This window comes from Balaenoptera ricei, chromosome 8 (genome assembly GCF_028023285.1).
Source record: "Balaenoptera ricei isolate mBalRic1 chromosome 8, mBalRic1.hap2, whole genome shotgun sequence".
Taxonomy (NCBI): Eukaryota; Metazoa; Chordata; class Mammalia; order Artiodactyla; family Balaenopteridae; genus Balaenoptera; species Balaenoptera ricei.
The window spans coordinates 87,367,306-87,388,035 of NC_082646.1; the positions used below are offsets into that span (position 1 = coordinate 87,367,306).

Sequence of the window (20,730 nt, forward strand, 5' to 3'; positions counted from 1 at the left end):
CAGAGGCCTCCATTTCTGGCCTGCTAAGTGGGTAAAGATAACCCCCGCCCCGTTAGCTGTCAGGAGTGGGTGAGCACGCTTGGGCTTCCAGACACTTCATTTTGGGAGCGGAGGCCAGACTGTGTTTAAGGCCTACCAGTCCGCTGACAAACGAAATTTGGCTCCAAGCACCCAGTTTTGCAGAGGGAAGGCCGAATTTTCAAAGACCATTTTTTAAATAAAGAGGAGAAACAGAAGCAATAAAGAAGTTGTCTCTAGACGAACCCTTCTCCATTCTTGAGCCGATGAGAAGGCAGTGGCCCGGGCACCGTGCTGTCCTCGGAGGCGGGCTCCGCAACCTTCGGTGCACGGCTAGGGCCACGGGTTGCGGGCTGCAGATCCTGCGCCGGCCGCGTCGCCTCCGCGCCCCGCGAGGCTCCCAAGGACCCGTCCCAGACCGGACACCGGACCGCTGGGCAGAGGCTGGCCTCCAACCCCCTCTCGCAGTCCCCCTCCCCGGAGAGGGGATGGGCATCGGTGAAAGGGCCCTCAGAGAGGAGGGAGGGCTCTTTAAATTAGAAACTTATCGGATGCGGAACTGATCAGAGCGTGCTGTCCCGGGGCCTAGCGCTGAGCCAGGCGCGGAGAGCGCTGGGGCGGAGGCCGGGGGGAGGGACAGCTGCCGGCAGAAAGGGGCAGCATGTTCAAAGGCTCCTTGTACAGGCCTTAGAGGGAGAGGCTCGAGGGGCCAAGGTAGCGCCTTTCCCACGATTAGTCTCGGCCGGGGAAGGGAGTGCAACCTTGACCGCGGGGAGAGGCGAGACACGCTGTGCGCCTCTCTCCCCCGCCTGCCGCAGCGGAGGAGCCCGGGAACCGCTTGGCCGAGCCAGGCCCCGCGGGAGCTGAGGGATGGAGTGGACAACAGGCTCTGTCAGGAAGGTGGTCCCAAGGCTGAAAATCATGACTCCGCAGCTTCGGCAGCATACGGGGAAATTTGTCCCGCAACGAAATACCCTCTCCAATGCGACCTGAGGGGGGCGCCCTTGGCCCTAGGGCTGAGCTGGTGTCCCCACGTGACACTAGGGTGGCCTGGTGATAACAAGGCCTCCTGTAGGTAAAGGGTTCTGCGCGCCAGCGGGGCTGGGGGAATCGCGCACACTGTCAAGCAGTCTTTGTCTTCCCTTCCCAAACCCCCGCACTTAGTCTAGGGCTATCGAAGTCCTCGCCCTTCTTCTGCCCCGGCAAATTCCCCACCTCTCACACAGACTACAGTGGGTTGGGTGCCCATCCAGCAGGGAAGAGAAAATCCATCTCAACAGCGGGGTCAAGATCCCTGGGAAAGGAGGTAGAAATAACCTAGAATGGTCTGGGTTTGAGTCCAAGTTCTGCCACAGAGAGATCTCCTGCACACATTATCTCTTAGAGCCTAGATTTCCTCATCCAAATATAAGGGGCTCCTCCAGTGTCAGGCTGTGAGCTTCCTGCAAAGGTTGAGGCACTTTAATTGTCTTAACATTCAATCCCCAGTGCCTGGCACAGAGTAGGTGCTCAATAAATGTTTCCTGAATTAATATTTAGAAGCAAGATTAGAATACCAGCTATAATATTTAAGCAATTGGAAAAAAACGAGGTGTGATACCTTGGGGTGGGGGGAGGTACAAGAGTGCCAGCAATTGTCCCCACCCCTGGGCCATCGCTAGGTTGCCCTGCCTGGGGACAGGGAGCCAGAAGCTTCATTCCTCTCTGCCTCGGCCTGCTGATGGCCATTCCCACACTTTGGGGAAGGAATTGATGCCCTTGCTTTCCGCTGGTTAAGCCTCCTACCAAGACTCTACATTGCTGGGAGAGCTGCAGGAAGCCCAGAAATCGAGAGAATAAATCTGAAATCTCAGGGCCCCAGGGCCCACTCTGGTTGCCAATGCCAGGGCTGAGGCACAAGTGGCTTCTGACATCCGACCCCAGCTCCCAGCTGCTGACTGAGTCCCAAGGACTGGTCAAGTGTGATCCCTTTACGTTTTGATTACAAGAGAAAACCTAAGCCCGAAGAAGACAGGAACCGGCTTACAGGCTGTGGCCTGGATCTGGGGCCGCCTCTCTACTGGGCTATTTCCCAGGATGGGGAGGGGGGATTCCTTTACCTGCTAGTTGGTCTCCAGCTCCCAAGCCCTTTTTCTCTTTAACATCCTGGGCCTATCCTCTAGAAAGGAATTGGGATTTTTCCTTTAAGCATAGTGCCCACTGGCTAGGAAGCCCACAGTCTCACTCCTGAGGCTGAGTTGATGAAATTCTGGGCAGCAGACCACCCTGTAGAAGGATGGACCCAGGGATCCAACCAAAGCCGCAGAGTCCAGGTTCCAAAACCCCGACAGAACCTAGATGGTTTCAAATAAATGATAATGGTAGTATTTTGCACAGGGGGTACTTAGATCAAATAGCTTCTCAGGTGTCTTCACATAGCACACATCCACACAGAGACTCACTCACGTCACACACCTGCCTGCCAGTCTTGCCGTTTCTGGTCCAACCAAGTTTACGTGGCTGCTGCCTTCTGTGTTTAGAACCCCTTGGGGGGGGGGTCGGACTTCCGCTTGTGTGGCATAGAACTTCAAACCTGAGCCAAACACCAGGTTGCCCATCTTGGCTCTCCTCTTACAGATGGGGAAACTGAGACCTGGAGATTTGCCAGAGGTAACATCAGCCTGCTAATTAGAGGTGGTACGATCAGAGGAAAAGAATCTGTAATAGTCACTGAGCTGTTTCAATACTCCTTGAGTCTGAAACACTAATTTCCTTTAGGAAGGACCTAGAGTGGAGGGACCCCACGGGTGGGCTTGAGGTTCTTCCACAGAACATGGATCCCAGGTTCCCCAAACGAAGAGAGGAGGAGGGCGGTTTCGGTTTCGCCAGGGCTTCTAGTGGGCCAGGTGTTCCGGGCTGGGCTAAGATACGAACAGCCTGGAAATACGGTTTTACAACGTGCGTGCGAAGGCGGGAAGAACAGGGCCCTTCTGAGCCTTGGGAGCCGCAGCACCTCCTGCATACAGTACACACTCTACTCCTCCTAGCCCACGCATTCTAGAAACATCCCAGTCCCTAGGCCCGAGGGAATTTTTGCTCTAGGAAAAGCATCCACCCCTTTTTTAAAGCATTTCCTACAATATCGAATCAACTCGAATTGGTTTAGGTTCACAACAGCGCAGAAGTCTAATTAGAATAAACTTAGAAATCAAAATACAAAGGTTCGGCGTGATTGGTTCCGCACTGGTCCCTGAGAAAAAGAAGTGAGAGGGTGCCGGCGCGGGATGAGAAAACCACCAGCTGTGTCCCTCGATGTACAATGACTGAAAACGGAAAATAAACCTGTCCTTGTTCTAACCTCCAAGTCTTGCAAAAATCTTTCTCCAGCTAAGCCCCGTGTTCAACGACGAGGAGGCGCCAGAGACGGGCTGGAAGTAAGGCCGACGCTCGGGCCTCATTCCACCGCCTGTGGTAGGACCCGGTCCCGCAGAGATTGGAATCAGATAAACGGGGTTCTCTTCCAGCCCTGGAGCCCGCGTGGCCGCCACCTGAGCTGGAACCCAGGAGAGATCCACTTATACACTACCATGCGCTGGAGCCATAGGCGAACACGGACACGGGTCCAGGAAAGCCACTATTGTCTCTAGCTCATTCATTTACTCATTCTAGTGCTCCAAGGTGCTTACTGTGCCTCCCTTAGGTCTAGAGTGGCTCCTGGACATTTTGGCGTGGCGGAGGCAGCAAAGGCTGCTCACCCTGCGCTGGTCCCACTCTGAATCCAGGGTCTAAAAAGTCCAGTGCCTGGCGACAGTTTGGTGGTGCCTTGAGCGACAAAACCTCTTCCCGAGGCAGAGCCAGGCATTGCACCGGTTCCCGCTTCCCACTCCCACGGGGAATAGTCTTAGAATCTCCCGAGGTCCGAGGGGCCCCAGATGACCTCCCGGCTCATGCGAAGAGTCCGGTTCCCCGCTCTGGAGGATGTCAGGGGGCCATGCCCTGGACTCCCTCTCCTTGCCCTCCTCTCCCCCAGCTGCTGCTTCCTCTACCCTCACAGTCCTTGGGGAGGCGGCCGAGTAAGAGCTGTGGTCAGGTAAGGGGTAGAACAGGGGAGTGCCCGCGCGCAGCCACAGCCCAGTCGCCACCGCCCCGCGTGTAGGGGGCGCTCCCCAGTCTGCTTACCCTGGTTGCGAATAGCGGGCTGGCTCTCGAGGCAGCTAGGCAGGTAGGGCGCGTTGGGGAACATCCTGGCCTGGCCGGACGACGCCTGGCTGGGCGGAGGAGGACCGAAGGGTCCGTAGCGACAGGCTCCAGCCGTACCGGTGAACTGGCCCGAGAAGTGGACGGTGAAGGCGCTCAAGCACTGCTCCTCGTGCGGCTCCGCGCCACCCCAGCTCGGCTCCTGTTTGATGAAGGAGTGAGGCGGCGGCGGCGGCGGTGGTGGCGGCGGAGCAGGCGGCGGCGCAGGACCGCCCAAGGAACTGTAAGCCGAGGCGCCCGGGGGCGCAAAGTCCAGCACCGGCGCCCACTGCGCCGCGCCGCTCACGGGCAGGGCGCAACCGCCGCCGCCACCCAGCGAGGGTACCGCCGGCAGCAGCGCGTTCAGGTCCCGCACGTCGGAGCCCATTTGCTGTGGCTCAGCCCCGGACGCTCCGCGGCCCCACCGGCTTTGCAGACGCTCGGCGCTCGATTCCGCCGCGCCTAACTTGGCCCAGATGCCTTCCGGGCCCCGGATCCCCGGCTGCTCGGTCTGCTGAAGGCACCCAGGCCCGGAGCGGAGCGTGTGCGAAGACGCTGGCTCCGGGGCACACGTGGATGCCGGCTCTTGCGGCAGGGGTAAGTCCAGGATCGCGGCGAGGAGGCGGCGGGGCCCCGGCTCCTGGGCTGCAGTCCCGGCTATGGGTGGGTGGGTGGGTGAATGAGTGGGAGGGAGGGCGGGAAGGGGGGAGCGGATAGGCGGTCGAGTTTCGGAGAGCCCCCGGGTGTGGGCGCTGCCTTGAACTCCTTACCCCAGCTGCCTGGCTACCCCCAGCTTCCCAAAGCTCAAATAAGAGGGGCCGGCGGCGGGGGAGGAGGAGGAGTCAGCAGTCTCGGCGGCTCCATTCACACCGCAGCCCTAGCAGATTAGGCAGAGCGCGCGACTCCTTGGGGGCGTCCTCGCAGTGGGGGTGGGGGGCGGGCCCGAGGGAGCGTCCCTCTCGGAGACACCCTCCTCTCCTACCCGCCACGCGCTCTCCGCAGGCCTGTGGGACACAATCCTCCCCCCACCTCCCCTTCTCGGCCTTCGCGAGTGTGGGCGCCTTGGGGTACTGGCGAGCCTCTCCAGGTGAGCACTGAATGTCCCCTCTGCATCCCTGTGTGATGGGGGTAGGGAAGGGGTTGTTAATCAGGGAGGGCGGGTTGGAGGGAGGGGCAGGGGGCTCCACGAGGGCGGGAACTTCAGGATAACGCAGAGAACTTTACCGGACTTCAAAAGAGGCGGCGGCTCTTCCTTCTAGAGCCGTCAGACTGGACTGGTGGTCATAATCTTGGGGTCACTGGGGAGCGGGGTGGCTTTTTGTGGATTCCAGAGGCCAGACTCAGGCGAACGTGGGTCACCTGGAGGTTGCATCATTTGTGATAAACGGGGCGTATATCCACCGTCTGGTAGTTGGCGACATGGTGAGGTTTGCGCCCAGAGAAGGGCGGTTGTCGCCTACCTAAAAACGGTGTCAGCGGCACTTAATCTCCCTTTCTAGTGAGGAGTACCTAACTCTTCTACGGGGAAACCGGGAAAACAAAACGGCGGCTAGTTTGGGAGGGAAGAAAACCCTCAGGGAAATGCCCAGATTCCGGTCGGAGAATCCAGGCGCCGAGTTTGGAGGTTAGGGGGTGGGGAAGGTTTAGATACGAAGTCCTTGGGGCGAGGTTGGCTCTTGGAGCCGCTCCTGCTGAGCTCTGCCTCCGCTCACTCCAGTCGGGAGTACCATTCTGCATGCGTAGTGACTGATCAGGAGGCGAAAGCCAGGGTACGCGGACGGAAGAGAGCCTCCAGCGACCCAAGGTCCAAGGCAGGGTTCTTACTGTTCAGAGCTCCCAGCGCCTGGCATGGCCAAATCAGATTCCTCCCTCCACCTAATCATTCTTTGGGAGCCCCGCGCCCCAGAGCAGGTGCTTGAGGTTTTGTTTTGTTTTCTTTCTTTTGGTTCTTCCAAAAGAGTCGGCTTCTATCGGGAAACAGACCCTAGGCTAGAAGCGCCGGGAACCTGAATGGGAGTGCGCTTCAGGGGCGCGTGGAAACGCCCAGGAGGCAGCGGCGACGGCGCAGCCTGGGACTGCCAGGAGCGCCGGGCGGGAAGCGGCCTGTTGCCGCCTGGCCTCTGACACGAGGCTGGCCGGGGATGGGGCCCGAAGCTTTTCAGCCAAGCCCATGTGAAGCAACAATCAAGGTAGTTGCAGTTTTATAGAGAAGCCGGGAGTTTTAAAGCCTTGATTTACTCACAATTTCTTACGCGTTGGTTTTAGTTAATTCCCACTAAGTAAACGGTAGCCAGGAGTTCTCGCTGCGGACCCGAAGCGTGTGCCAGCTCAAGATCTACACGCTAAGCGCAGTTCCCTCCTGTTGGGGTCGCTTGTCTTGGAGGCGCAGGAAACCGTGAGGGCAAAGGTCAAGAACAGGCGCTACCCGTTTGATCGCCGGACCGCTTTTCGCGGTGGTGGACACTTCTCCGCGCTACTTTGGTGCCTGACTTTGCGAAGTCTTCAGTCAGAAACTTTTTCTTTCTTTTTAAAAAAATAAGTGAAAAGGCTCTCGAGGCCAGCTCCTTCTCCCCTACACTCCCTGTGGGCCGCCCACTCCTCGCCCGCATGTCCCATCTCTAAACCTGCGCGGGACTCCAGGGCTGGGCAGAGGACAGGCGCTTTTCGTATTTTGGGTGGAGAAAGGCCTCGCGAGATAAAACTTCTCAGGCCAAGTTGTCCCTAGGACGCCCCAGACCACTGTCTCACACCCTTCACTTTTATTTCTACTTAGAAGTCGTTTTTCTTAACTAGGACTCACTCAAGCGCTACGAGGAAAGGCGAGCCCTTTATGAAAGCCCGGGATTTCCACTTCTAAGTGAAAAAGGTTGAGATTGTTTCTTTTTTTATCCTTCTTTGCAATTTTTGGGGGGGGGGTATTTGGAGGAAGGTGGCTTGATTGTGAGCTTTTGCGGTTTTGAATCCCAGATAGAGGAAGGGCGCTTAACTCTCTGAGTTAAAAAAAAAATTTTTTTTTGGTTTTTTTTTGCCTGGGGGTGGGGTGAGAGGAAAGGAGGGGGCTAGCAAATTTAGAACTCCTCTCTCGCCCGCCATTTGTCGCCTGAGACCTCTTCAGGGAGGGAAGAGCAGTGGTGAGATCCCCATTTCAACCCTGGGGTACCCCCTCTCCCAGACCTTGTAGTCCAAAGCGGTGGGAGGAGTTCCCTGCAACCCTCAGGGCAGAGAAGTAAGTGCTGCGCGTCCGAAGCCGCAGCCAGAGGGCCTCACCCGAGACGAGGTCTTTGAACGCCCCTAGCCCGTGCCCACGCCCGGGAGCCCAGGCGCCCCAGGACCAACCCTGGGAAACCCGCACACTGCTGCGCTCACGGGGTGCCCTACGCTCCCCACTTGTCCCTCCACTAGGTGACGTTCTCCGCGGGAGCTCTGCAGTTACCCAGGCGGACGCGCCCGCTCTGCTGGCCTCAGCGCCCTGAGCTGGGCAGAGGGGGAGACAGTCTGGCCGGGAAGAAGGTCCAACCTCCGCCCGCCCCAGCAGGTAGAGCGCGCTCTGCTGCACCTCCTGTGGCTCGAGACCGGCCCAAGGTCCCAGGGATCTGAGGGCTGCGGAGAACTGGCCTCTCCTTTCTCTCAATCACCTTCCCACCCCCGATAGCACTGAGACCTGTGGAAGAGGATGTGGTCTGAATCGCCGATTGGCAGAGCTGGAAATTAAACTCCTCGTTCTACAGAAAAGGAAACTGAGGCCCAGGCAGAGGGAGGAAAGGCAGATGTGGAGTGCAGTGGTTAAGAGCAAGAGATTGGTGGCCAGAAAAAGGAATCTCAGCTCCACCAGGTAACCAGCAGCTGTGCAACCATAGACGAGCTCCGCAGCCGCTGTGAGTCTCAGTTTCCTTATTGGTCACATGGAATAATGGGATATTAGTACCCACCTCAAGGGGTCCTGAGGATTCGACGGAAGAGAGTGTTGGCCTATGCCCTCAATAAACGTTACAATTTTTGTTACTATTGTTCAAGGACACGTAACAAATTAGTGGCAAAACCGAGCTGAAACCCTGGTCTCTCTCTCTGGGCTTAACCCACCACTCCTCTGCTTCTTTAGAGCTAATGGAATGGAGAGTAAAGGAAAGAAGGAGGAGGAGAGACGCTAAAAACCCATGTGGCTTTGTATCACTGGTAAAGTTCATCCTGGCCTGGAAGGGGCTTAATTATTGCAAGCTTTAAAAATGGATGCTGAGTGGGAGGGGGCAGTGAGGTCCTCTACCCCCCCGCCCCCCACTTTGACCCCGGCGCCGTCAACTGCATCTGACCAAGAGCCCAGCCCGGCCCTGCAGCCGCGGCCCCAGGGACCAGCGCGTACTCCCGAGCCGCGCTCCGGGTGTCACCCCGCGGGCGCCGACAACTGAATAAACACACCGTAGCGCTGCGATCTGTCAAGGGCTGGGGCCGCCTGCCCGCGCCCGGGGCCGTAGACAGCGAAAAGGAGTGGTGGGCCGCCCGGGAGGAACCAGCGCTCGATTAGCGCCTCGCGCAGAGGCCAGTGTCCGAGCTCCACGCTCCCGACCGCTGCTCCTCTCCTCCCCGCCGACTCCAGCTCTTAGCATTCTGCCTACCTCGGGCTGCTGGGCAGCCGCTTAGGCTGGTTTCCATCCCCGCGCAGGCGGTAGAAATCCCAGCTTCATTTATCTAAATTAAAAAAAAAAAAAAAAAAAAAGTAAGAGAAGAGCTTTTGGTATAGTCTACCCCAGGCTTCCTCTGTTCGTTTGAAAATTAACTCTACTTTTTGGCCAATCACCCATCTACGGTTCAAACTCAGTTGGTTTGGGGGCCAGGACCGGTGCGCACTACCAGGTGCGCAGAGCAAAACTCCCCCTTTCCCCCAGCTCGCAGTGCCTAGAGCGGTCAGGGTTACCCGTCTGTTCTGATGCCACCGCGAGATGGTCCCCGAGCTCCGAGAGAGTCCCCAAAGAAAGGACTGCGCAGCGCTGCCACTATTATTATACCGTAAATCTTTTTAAATTCTGGAACTAATTATATAGAGGATATGTCTCAATTTGTTCTGCATTAATGCCACAGTGGGGATGGAGGCCGGGCTGTGGCCAGAGCAGATACGCAGGCCCATGAAATTGATGAGCTGAGAGTTGCTTCCACTCCTGAGCGCACCATCTGGAATTCCAGTCTGAGGTTACAATTAGAACTACTGACCCCAGATTCAACTTTGCAAACAACAGGAGAAAAAAATGGGAAAAAGAACCAAGAGAGAAAAAAAAAAAAAAAAAGAACTTATTCTGCACCTGTTAAAAAAAAAAATCCTCGCACAACCTTAAAATCTTCCCATCTTAGAAGATTCTTTCCAAGTATTTCTTTTGTGTTTTTTAAACCTATAAAAGATAATGGAATATATTTTATAGATTGGATTTTATCTTATCCCCTTTCCCTCTCCCGAGTGCACTCAGTTTAATAGTTGTCAGTTTTTCCTCAGTGTTGGATTTAATTATGTAGGACCAAAACATTCCTCAGTAAATTAGCTTGCTAAATATTGTCACTTTTGTGATTCTGCCTTTGAGAAACAGCTTAATTACTGAAATCTATCTGGATCTAGAAACTTTTTTTTTCTTTTTGACGGTTGCTCCACCTTAACTGTAATCAGAGATGTTATGTGTGTTGTAATTTTATTTGTGTTCTAAATCGGTTGTGCCAGTTTCTTCTTTCTTTAGTTACACGCTGCTTTATTTTCCTCTCACTTTGACCCCCTGAAGAAAACGAAGGACCAGGCAGTACTGGGGAATCTGTTAAATTTATTAGCATAAATGCCTAGACAAAACGAGATATAAATCATTCAGATGTATTAAGCCGTAAAGTATCCCAATGAAGTCAGTCCCTTGCCAGGGTCCTGGTGTATAAATGTTCATATAAAACAAGGTATCAGTATTATCTTTCAAACTGAATATATGTTGTAAAAATATCCAAATGTTAAGTTAGGAATATGGGGGCAGTGGCAGGGCAGGAAGGGAATATTCTTTAGAGCAGCCTATTAGCATTGTAGTACTCAAAAAGTGTGACAGAAAGGAAAAATCTGAACAGTTTGCATTTGGAATATTCAGTAAACCGTTTTTTTTAAGGCTATATTTGACTGGAAGCACAGGAATGAGGCAAGAAGAGATAAATAAAGAACAAAAGTCATTGCTTTCTATAGAATGCATTTTTTTTTTCTCCAAAGGTCAATTTAGCTTCAAAAAAAAAAAAATTCTGCTCAGAAAAGCACTGGCTTTTCATACAGATAACGGATGAGCCATTAATGAAGAGCCACCTGGGCCTTCATCTGTGAACCCGGATATGCAGCTGGTCGTCAGGAGAAGGATGTGTATTCACTAGAGGTGGATTGGGAGAAGAGGGGTTGGGGGAGTGAGGAAGGGGAATTGCCAGAATTCCTAGCAGAGGTTTACGAAGACAAAAATCAGATAAAATGTTTCAGGAGCAATGGCTCGCATAGCTCATAACTACAGCTCTCCGTAAATCTTGGCAAATCAGGGCTTTTTTTTTTTTTTTTTTTTTTTTGCCTCTTAGAAATGATTACTCTGAAGCTTTTTTTTAAATCAAGGAGTCAACCAGAGAAAGGGAATAGTCCCCCTTTTTTTCCAGCAGGGGCATCCTTACCCTTTCACTTCCATTCATTCATTCGCCGTGCAGCAACTATTCATTGGCACGTCCTATGTGCCAGGCACTGTGGCAGGGACCGAGAATACAGCAGCGTGGGGACAGGCTCTGCCGTGCTCCCATGGATCTTACATTCCAGTAGGAATGACAGACAAACTACAAGAAACAAGTCAGATGCTTTCAGATAGTGGTAACTGCTGTAAAGGAACAAGGAGGTCTGCTGGTCTGAGAATGGCTTAAGGCGAGATGGGGATGGGAGCAACGTATTACCCTCACTTCATTCTGCCCTCAACCCACACTGCCACATTTTAATGTGTTTAGTAAGTATCCCACCCTACAGTCGAGATGCAGGGAAGTTGGAAGGATTTGGAATGCTTGGTCTAGATAAGTCTCTGCCTACAAGGCAGCTGAACTTTTCAGTGGGGCAGCTGTTCAGGTAAAGCTGGATTAAAATTGCCAGCACTAGCTGAGTGACTGAAAGTTACTTAAACTCTGAAAAACTTGATTTTCTCCTCTTCAAGGTAACAATAACGGTGCCTATTCAAGTTGCAAGAACTAGATAAGGTAAGGCATGTAAATTTTTTAGCCCATAGAAGGCATTTAATAAATGGTGGCTGTTATCTATATTAACATACAGTCTGGTTTTGGTTTGGTTTGGTTTGGTTTGGTTTTTGCTTCTAATTAACTGATGAGTTCTAGACTTAGAGTTGATATTGGTGTGAGTTAAGAAAAGGTAACAATCTTTGCTCTCGTTGTGTCAGGGAGAAGGGCAGTAAGGGAAGCCCTTTGCTCAAGGGTCTGACCTCAAGCAAGGATGTTGCCACCTCAAAGTAAATTGAAACCATTTTGTCCTACGCCTGGGCCCCGAAACGGGAAATATGTGGCTTTTGCTTCAAAATCAACTTCTTTCCTTTCAGTACAGAAGGCTCTAGGCTAACGTCAGCTTGAAAAGTTTAGGATTGCCTTCTTCCTCATAGTCACATTTCAGGTGTGCAGCCAGGTCCAGAATAAAGAATTAAAGAATCCTGGGCTAGCTACAAAAACACCTGGGCTCAAGTCCTGTCTCTGCCAATGACCATGGCCTTGGGGAAATAACTTAAGCTCTTGGTTTTTCATTACCCTTATCTGGAAAAGGAGGAGGATGATAGCAATGAAGTAAAGTGTGCAGAATGATCTGAAAACTGTAAAGTGCTGGGCGATGCACGGAACCATCAGGATGATCTGTAACATGGGAACTAACCGTGGAAAGGAATACTCTTGGGAGCACGGGGGTACATGGCTTGCTCTCATGCCTCTTCATTTGTAAAGTGGGCATAGGGCTTTCCTCTTGGGCTTGTGAGAATTAAATGAGATATATGAACAACACTTGGCATAGAGTGTGTGCTACGTGGGTGTTGCTGTTGCTCTTATTGTTACCCTTCTCTGGTCATTTTTCTGGGCTCAGAGGTGGGCCTTAAGTTTTCACACCAATAACTTCTTATTCTGGAAGCACAGACTAGTATAAGTAATTTGGCTTATGGATAATACGGCTGGGGCTTAAGTCCTCCTCTGCTACTTATTTTCTGTATGACTTTGGGTGACTTCCTTATCCTCTCTGAGTCTTAATTTTCATAACTGTAAAATGAGGCTAATAATACCTTCACCTCACAGAGTTGTTTTGAGAACAAATTAACACAACACGTGTAAAGTGCCTGCATGGCGCCTGGCATGTAGTTGGAAATCAGTAAATGGTAGTAATTAAAAATTTAATTTGTCTAATCAGAGAATATTAGCTGACTTCAAAAAACAAATCAGCTATCAAGAACTTGAATTACAGCATGATTCTGAGCACGCAGAGAAACGAATTACCATCTTTTTTTAAACTACCCCGTGCCACGTTGAAATCTCACTCTCTCATATATGAACGGCTTTGCAATCAAGACGTTGACAAGGTTTCCTTTTTGACTATGAGCCTGTTAGGATAAAAGTCAGAATCCTATTTATTTCCACTGGGTTTCTTTGCAGAATATCTTGCATATATCAAGGATTTTGGCAATCCCATGCCCTTTCAAAATAAGCAGGAAACTGTTTTCAGCCAATGGAGAGAAAAAGCAGTTTGACTCTCTTCCTGGAGTTGCCACATAGCATTTATTAATAGCTCTGTAAACAGGCTTGAACATAGTATCAGCTGGCTGCTCAACATATTACAAAAGTTTATGAGAAGTTGCTTAGGAAAAACAAGATAGAGTCATTAGAAATCTGATACTGGTCAATAGTGCATTTATTCCAAGTCTCCATAAATCACAGACAAATGAAACTTCTATTGTGATCACTGTTCCAGATCTAAAGGGTCCCTGTCTCCCCTTTGGTAGAAATTAAATACATTTAAGAACGCCTAAGATTTTTTTCTCTGCCGATACAGAGGCTAATTACAAAATTTTCCAAGAGATAATAAATATCTAACTCTAATCAACAGATTGACACATGATAAATAAGAAGCACATAACTTTGATTATTTAGGGCACATGTTTATCTTTAATTATCCCCAAACTGGGAATAGAGTAACTGTTGTTATCTGTTATATTTATTATCTATTTCTAGAGTGACACCACATTTTGATTTTGCCCAGGAAAGCCTCAGTTTAAGCTGTTGTCCCAGCTTAATTATTATTTTCCCTTTATTCCCAAAAGCATCCTAGTTTTGATGGTAAATGATAAGGATTCCATTTGCTTAAAATTTTATTTTATAAAAAAGATTTAAGAAAGCTGTTACAACAAAGGTGAAAGACAAGAGTTAAGTGGAGCTAGTGAGAAGGAAAGATTGGCTTAATATTAGAAATGAAAGGATGAGGCTAGCTACTGTAATTGAGCATAAATCTTAGTCTGAGCTTCCTGATGGCCAAGTCAAAAAGGGAAAATAAAAGTAGTTACATATCTCTCTTTATGCAAGAGAAGGAAGAAACCCAGTTTTTCAGAAGAGACAAACTTTTCTAGCACTAAACTTTAAGAGGAACTCACCTCACTGGCTTTTCTATAAGGGTCATCAGCAATGGTTAGTAACTTCAACAATAATGTTTCAAAAGCTGCAGAGACACTCTGGTGGTTTCTCATTTCAACTCAGTGGTGTAGTATTAAAATTATAGTTCTATAAAGCTTTTTCTAAGAGGGGAGAGGCAATAACATACTCCTCTTAAAGTTTTCTTAGGATCTAACCGGATTCAAATTAACCTTCTGTGTTAATTTTCAGAAACTCCCAACTGATAATTTTTAAAAACATCTTTTATTTGTTAATCATCAAATAACTTTGAACATGAACCAAAACACTACTAAAGACCTGACCGTTGTTCTTCAGAATCTGTGATCTGATTTGCGGAGAACTGTAGGGCAGCGGTTAACTCAAGTGATCTGTGCCCACTCCCCCCGGGGGCGGGGGGTACATCTGGCAATGTCTACAGACATCTGTGATTGTCACAACTCTGTGGGAGTAGGAGGCGGGTGCTACTGGCATCTAGTGTGTGGAGACCAGGGGTGCTCCTGAACAGTCTTTAAAGCACAGGGCAGTCCCCCCGACAACAAAGAATTATCTAGCCTAAAATATCAATCGTGCTGAGGTTGAGAAACCGTTCTCCAGAGTATTATCAGTAGAAGAGACCATTATTTCTAGCTGGGGTAAAAAGGAAAACGTTTCATGGAAGAGGGGCCCTTGAACTAGATTCCCCCCACCCAACCCCAGAGGAGCTGGAGATGCCTCTCCCCAGGCTCAGGAAATGGTGGGAACAGAAACAAGCAGGTAAGAAGAGGTAAGGCGTGTTGTAGGGATGCCATCCACAAAGGGAATTGTGGGTCAACTGATTTAGCTAGAAAAGAGGGAGAATCCATGTGGAGCAAATAAGAGAGAAAGCCAGAGAATACACGCAAATTTAGGGCAAAGAGTTTCTGTTCTGATGTTATGCTCCAAGATCCCTAAATATTGCTAGTGTTTTTTAAAAACCACACAAATCAAAGGCAGCATAAACTTTTATGTTCACAAAGCTCATCTTCGGAATACTGGCTTGGGGTGTGTATAAGGATAGGCACATGTTTTGCTTCCTCTCCCCCACATCATTTTCACCACTTCCATATTAGAGATTCCTTGGAACTCAGTTTTATATATCACATTAAATTTTTAAAAATGGGTGCCTGCTTAAAAATACAACCTGTCAAGGCACAGAAAATTCTGAACTGCTGCTGTAATTAATAGAACATTGTAGGAATCGCCATTAAGAAATATTATTCTGACCTAGTTTGCCATGTCACGCTGCAGATTGTCCTTTTCTTGAATCGTGGAACGATTTGTGAGAAAAGACCACGAAGCTGGGTCCCTCGATATTAGCCATCTCACCCCTCAAAGTTCAGCCAGGAGTGGGACAAAACCCTCCTCACCATGTTGACATGTTTATTTCTGGTGTAAGAAAATATTGCTGTTGCCCAATTTGGTTTTCCAGTCTATTCACTTGCCTGAAGTCATATATTTTATTCTTTCCTTTGATGATCTACAGATAAATTAGCACGATCCCCTAAGGTCTGCCAACATATATGCGTTACTGGAGAAATCTGAGATGTTGAAAGATGATTGCACTTTATCGTATCCCAATACTTTCTTCTTAAGGACCGAATAAATAGCATCAGCTAGTTTATATACCTGACATGTTTATTGAAGTATTCCCGCTGAGTACTTCCCATTGTCATGTGTTCTCACACATTGTTTTCACAAACTGTGTTTTGAAAGAAGTCAAGGGAAATTCAGGCCAGAGAAACAAGATGTTATCTTTTGGAAAGGATGAGCCCACTCTAATGGAAGAGGATAATCCATTCAGCGGTTTGGAAAGCCAGTGTCCTCCAGTGGGTGTGATAAATCCACAGGATCTGAATCCAGGATTTTGCACTGGGACCTTGAACTCAGCAGGAACAATTTAATCGTGTTCCAAATAAACACAGTGTATCATTATTATTATTATTGGAGAAGCATGAACATTTGTTAGGTCAATTTAGCCCCATTGCCTTAAGGCAATTGAATTCACTGAACACAGTTCTAATTATGTCTGTCACAGATAGATCTAAAATGGATCTATAATGCCATAACTGCTCCTTGATCATCTCTGTGTTTGAGACCAGGTTTAGAAAAGAAAAAAATTCACCTGCTTATCTCAGATGGGTCACTTGCATGGAGAATCCCATAGAGACTTCAGTTACCTTGTGGATTCTATCAACAGAACCATTTTCAAAAGATGAGAATATTTGAGACAGCTGGACTTTTTCACGTTGCATGTGCTTTAAGTGATCGTTTGGGGCAAGAGGAATCCAAATATCACTTACTAAGAAGTTCATCACCATGTCCTTTTCCTAACTCAATATGGTGCCTTCCCAGGTACCACTCATTTCACACAAGATACATAAGATAAATTCTCTCCAAGGCAAAGCAGCAGTTTCGCAGGAGGTTACAGCTGTAAGGGACTTTAAAAAGCTTCTAGTCCTACCCCTTGTTTTTCAGACAAGACATTACATTATTTACCCAAGATTACACAGCTAGGTAGTGGCAGAGCTGTCCCTAAAGCAAGGCTGGTGGAGGGTGAGAACCATCTTTGTATAATAGCACTCACTCTTCTACACTTACTGTGTACCTGTTACAGACCCAGCAACTGAATTAGAGATACATAGTCCTTGCTGTCAACTTGCTCACAGTCTGGCTGTGCTGTAGGACTTGGTCACAATGGAAGCAGGATGTGGAATTTGTGCTATAAGAAGTATCCTTGTAACAGCCCTCACTTAGACCCAGTCCAAGATTCCTCTTCAGCTCCTCTGTATGGTGATCAGGGAACCTAAAGGCCACTTCATCAGGTTTTAGAGAGAGGGCCTCTTGTGGGTCTGTAAAATAATTAGCTAACCACAATGTTGTTAATATTAGGAAAGCATCAGTGTACTTTACAGAGGACTCAACAAGATACCTAATATGCTGACAGCATCTTTTTGCTTGAATTAGTCAATGATGCCTCATAGAGGTTTAGCAACAAGGATACCCCAAGGGGGAGCTCTTCTGGTTTGGAACTGAACTGAAGTGACTGGCTGATCAAACCCAAAAGCACAAGCCTCTTTCAGAGCTGCATTTAGTAGCACGGTCAAAGGAAGATAACCAGAAAGCCACAAAGAAACCATTCATTCTCTCCACGGTGTATTTTGTTGTTGCCTTTTTAAGCTGATGAAATCCTGATAGCATTTGGGACCGGGACCGCGGGTGGGGGTGGAAGGATGGAGTGTTACACAATGTGCAAACATCACAGACATTTACCAAAGATCAAGTTCCAAGATGTAAAACAAAATAAAACAAAAAAAAAGATTTTCTCCTAATTTGAATCCCAAAGGACCTGAAAAGCATTGCAAACGTGTCCAGTAAGGCATTAAAAATCCCAAAGAGTAATCACTCCCTTGGTTGTTTTAATGTATTTTTGTCCACAAACGAGAGAAGTTTTCTAAACTGCTGCACTGGCTTACTTTGAAAGGTCTCTGGAACAAAAGTTCTTTGGGTGACCCTAGGATACCTGGCAACAGTAACTAAGGATGTGGATGAGGCTAAGAAAGATAAAAACAGATGATGCACTTTTTGATGTCAGACCTGAAATATTGTATAATTAAAACGTAATAAAATGCTGAAGCTTAGAAACAAAGAAATAATCCCATCAGGGAAATTAGCAAGCTTATTTAAGAGAATGTTGAATATGATTTCTTTAAAAGGTACTATAAAATCACTCTTATGCTCCCCAGATGGCCCTGTGGGTGACTTCTTTATGTAATTAGATTCAGCACTCCCCCTCCTTCCCTCCTTCTTCCCTCCTCCTTCTCTTCTTTGCATGATAGTTATTATTATCAGCCATCATTTATTAAGTGCCTAGGCGCTCTCATGCATTCTATTTCTCAAATTTTAATTAGCAGTTATTATCACCATGTCCAAGATGAGGAAATAGATGCCAGTAGGTTTGGGTTGTCCACTGTTGACTATCTAGAAGGTGGTGTATCCAGAGCAACAGTCATCATTCTGTACAATGTAGCTTCTGAATTCTGGAAGGAAGTGAAGGGATTAAACCTCAGGGATCCACTTCGGCCTCAGCCCTTGACAGAGAGCTTATCCTCAGAATCAGACTTATTGTCCTGCCCAGTTATGACAAGATCCACGGGCCAAAGTAAAATCAAACTGCTTCTGCCACAGGATCTGCTTCCACCACACAGTGTCAACTAAAGTCTAACCCACCCACTTCCTGTTTATATCAAATTCTGGCATACCCTACTTCATACAATGGCTGTGTCCCTGAAATTAATTTTTTTGTTAAATACGTGAATATTGTGTCAATGCACTGTGGGGGAGTTACAAAAAGAATGTGCTATTTCAAGGAATCCCAAGGTGATTTTTTTTCTCCCCTGAATCATTCTTCTCTCTCTCCCTCTCTCCAGACTTTTTATATGCCAGGATGGGATGGGGAGCAGAGATGGAATGTAGGAGCACACCCTTATTGTGTCTAAATAAAGCAGGAGGCAGCTCTACTGAAGAATCCACTCAGGTTTTTAACAAGGTGGCTCTCAATAGATCTCAGAGCTAGGCTATTTCTGGTAGCCACAGGAAGAAGGATGTACACATATATAAACCTAGAAGCTCATATGTATGTATAGCTGTTCCCGTGAGGGTGCATTCACATGTGCGCACATGCACATGTGCACATTTCTAACATTTACAGGCCTCGGCTTTCTCATTTTTACCTCTACTGAAAAAGCAGCTTCTATTTATACCTCCTCTCCCTTCCACACCCCCCTTCACACAAACAATCCACAAGTCTTGAGCTAAAGAAGTATTGCAAGTTTAGAAAGGAAGATGGCTTCTTAGGGGCAAGTTGGGAACTTTCAATTACACTAAAAGACGGAACTCTGTCAAAGTTGACTTTACGGAGGTTCTCATATGTTGGTAGGAGAGCGGGGTTAAATATCCCAGGCAGGAAGTCAAGCCCTCCAAAGCTAAAATAGCTCGGCCTGACTGAGCACCTTAGGAAGATAACCAGGGATCCTCAGCCAGGTATTTGGGATCACAACTCTTCTGAGAAATGCATCGTGGTTTCAGTTTCCCCTTTATCTCTTGCAAAGAACACTGTGATCACCAGCGAAGGATGGTGGGCGGAACTTGGAGCCAGCTGCCAGAGGATGCCCCACCCTGCCCATGAGGGTCCGCCCCCAAAAGCAAGAACAGCCCTCTCAACCCAAACCACGCTTCAGGGCTGGGCACGAGGCTTCCCCACTTAGTTCAGTTTCCTTGGGCATCCCTTCAGGATTCACAAATGAGGCTTTGAGGTTTATGAGGGTGGCATCCCTGCCCTTTGAGTCATTTGGCCCCATCGAAGAATGGGCAGCTCTTGGCAGGCTAAGAATGGCACAAGGGTAATAATTAATAACTACCTTTTACTGAATGCTCGTTAAATGACTGGGACTGCGATACATTTTTTCCTGGATTATTTCATTTGATCCTCACAGAAACTCTGGGAGGAAAGTCACATAAACATCCCCATTTTTTTTTTTAATTAATTAATTATTTATTTATTTATTTATTTTTGGCTGTGTTGGGTCTTCATTTCTGTGCGAGGGCTTTCTCTAGTTGCAGCAAGCGGGGCCCACTCTTCATCGCGGTGCGCGGGCCTCTCACTATCGTGGCCTCTTTTGTTGTGGAGCACAGGCTCCAGACGCGCAGGCTCAGTAGTTGTGGCTCACGGGCCCAGTTGCTCCGCAGCATGTGGGATCCTCCCAGACCAGGGCTCGAACCCGTGTCCCCTGCATTAGCAGGCAGATTCTCAACCACTGCGCCACCAGGGAAGCCCAACATCCCCATTTTATCTGTGAGGAAAGAGAGGACAAAGAGCTTGTCATGTGTCCAAAGTCCCACAGGTACAAAATGGCAGAGCTGGAATACATATCCAGGTTGACATGATACTGAAACCTTTCATCATAACTGTACTGCCTTCAAGGAGTCAGGGAAACCATCTACTGGTCATCCAGGCATCTGCGTAGGTCAGGGTCCTGCAGGAAACAAGTGAGTGACACAGTCACATGGGATAATTGAGGAATGTTTAATGAAGGGTCTATTTTAAGAGATATGGGTGGGACTTCCCTGGTGGTCCAATGGTTAAGAATCCATCTTGCAATACAGGGGACACCGGTTTGATCCCTGGTCAGGGAACTAAGGTCCCGTGTGCCAGGGCAACTAAGCCCACGCACTGCAACGAAGAGCCCACATGCCGCAACTAAGACCTGATGCAGCCAATAAATAAATAAATAAATATTAAAAAAAAAAAAAAGATACGGGCAGGGTTAAGGGAAACCAACAAGGGGTGGTGAAGACCCTTGACCCTAGTCACTGCAGGGATCCTGTTACCTTCCCTGGGACTGAGAGAGAGGCAAGCAAAGGAGGAGGTTCCCGGAACCCAGAGAGAGGAACTGAAGTTGTTGGAGAGAGTGGAGAGGCCCACCTTTCAGGAATGCTGACCTCGGGTAAGGAAGTCAACCTGAGCCGACTTGGCAGGGAGGGAGCCAGGGGACAAACAGCCTGACCTCATCTTCTTTCTCCCTCCAAGCTCTGCCAGTATTTCCCACTGGCCAAATCCTACGGGAAGTGGAAGATAAGAGAGCCCATGGATGCAATCGATTCAGGTCAGCCTCCTGGGGCCCAGGGTAGGGTGAAGAAAGGTGGACATGGACTTGGAGGGGGCTTGTATGTCTGAAAATAACTTTATTCTAGCCTTTTCTTGACTGATATTTGGCTGGCTATATAGGTTGGAAATCATTTTCCCTTGGAATT

General features: G+C 48.8%; 2 long non-coding RNA genes across 19 annotated transcripts in view; one reads left to right on the top strand and one right to left on the bottom strand.

Moving 5' to 3' along the window:
* Nucleotides 1–4,910: 4,910 nt before the first annotated feature.
* LOC132370738 (uncharacterized) lies at nt 4,911–6,948 on the bottom strand. The gene is made up of 3 exons (XR_009504696.1): nt 6,476–6,948; nt 5,458–5,592; nt 4,911–5,348 (listed from the first exon to the last, which is right to left on the bottom strand). It is a non-coding gene; the product is annotated as an uncharacterized LOC132370738 (long non-coding RNA).
* LOC132370737 (uncharacterized) overlaps nt 5,075–20,730 on the top strand; it is a 49,412-nt gene continuing 33,756 nt past the window's right edge. For 2 of the 18 annotated variants that reach the window (XR_009504680.1, XR_009504695.1), the window contains exons 1-3: nt 5,075–5,320; nt 11,409–11,451; nt 20,507–20,582. This is a non-coding gene — a long non-coding RNA (uncharacterized LOC132370737). The other 16 variants (XR_009504684.1, XR_009504679.1, XR_009504690.1 and 13 more) reach the window with 14 other exon arrangements.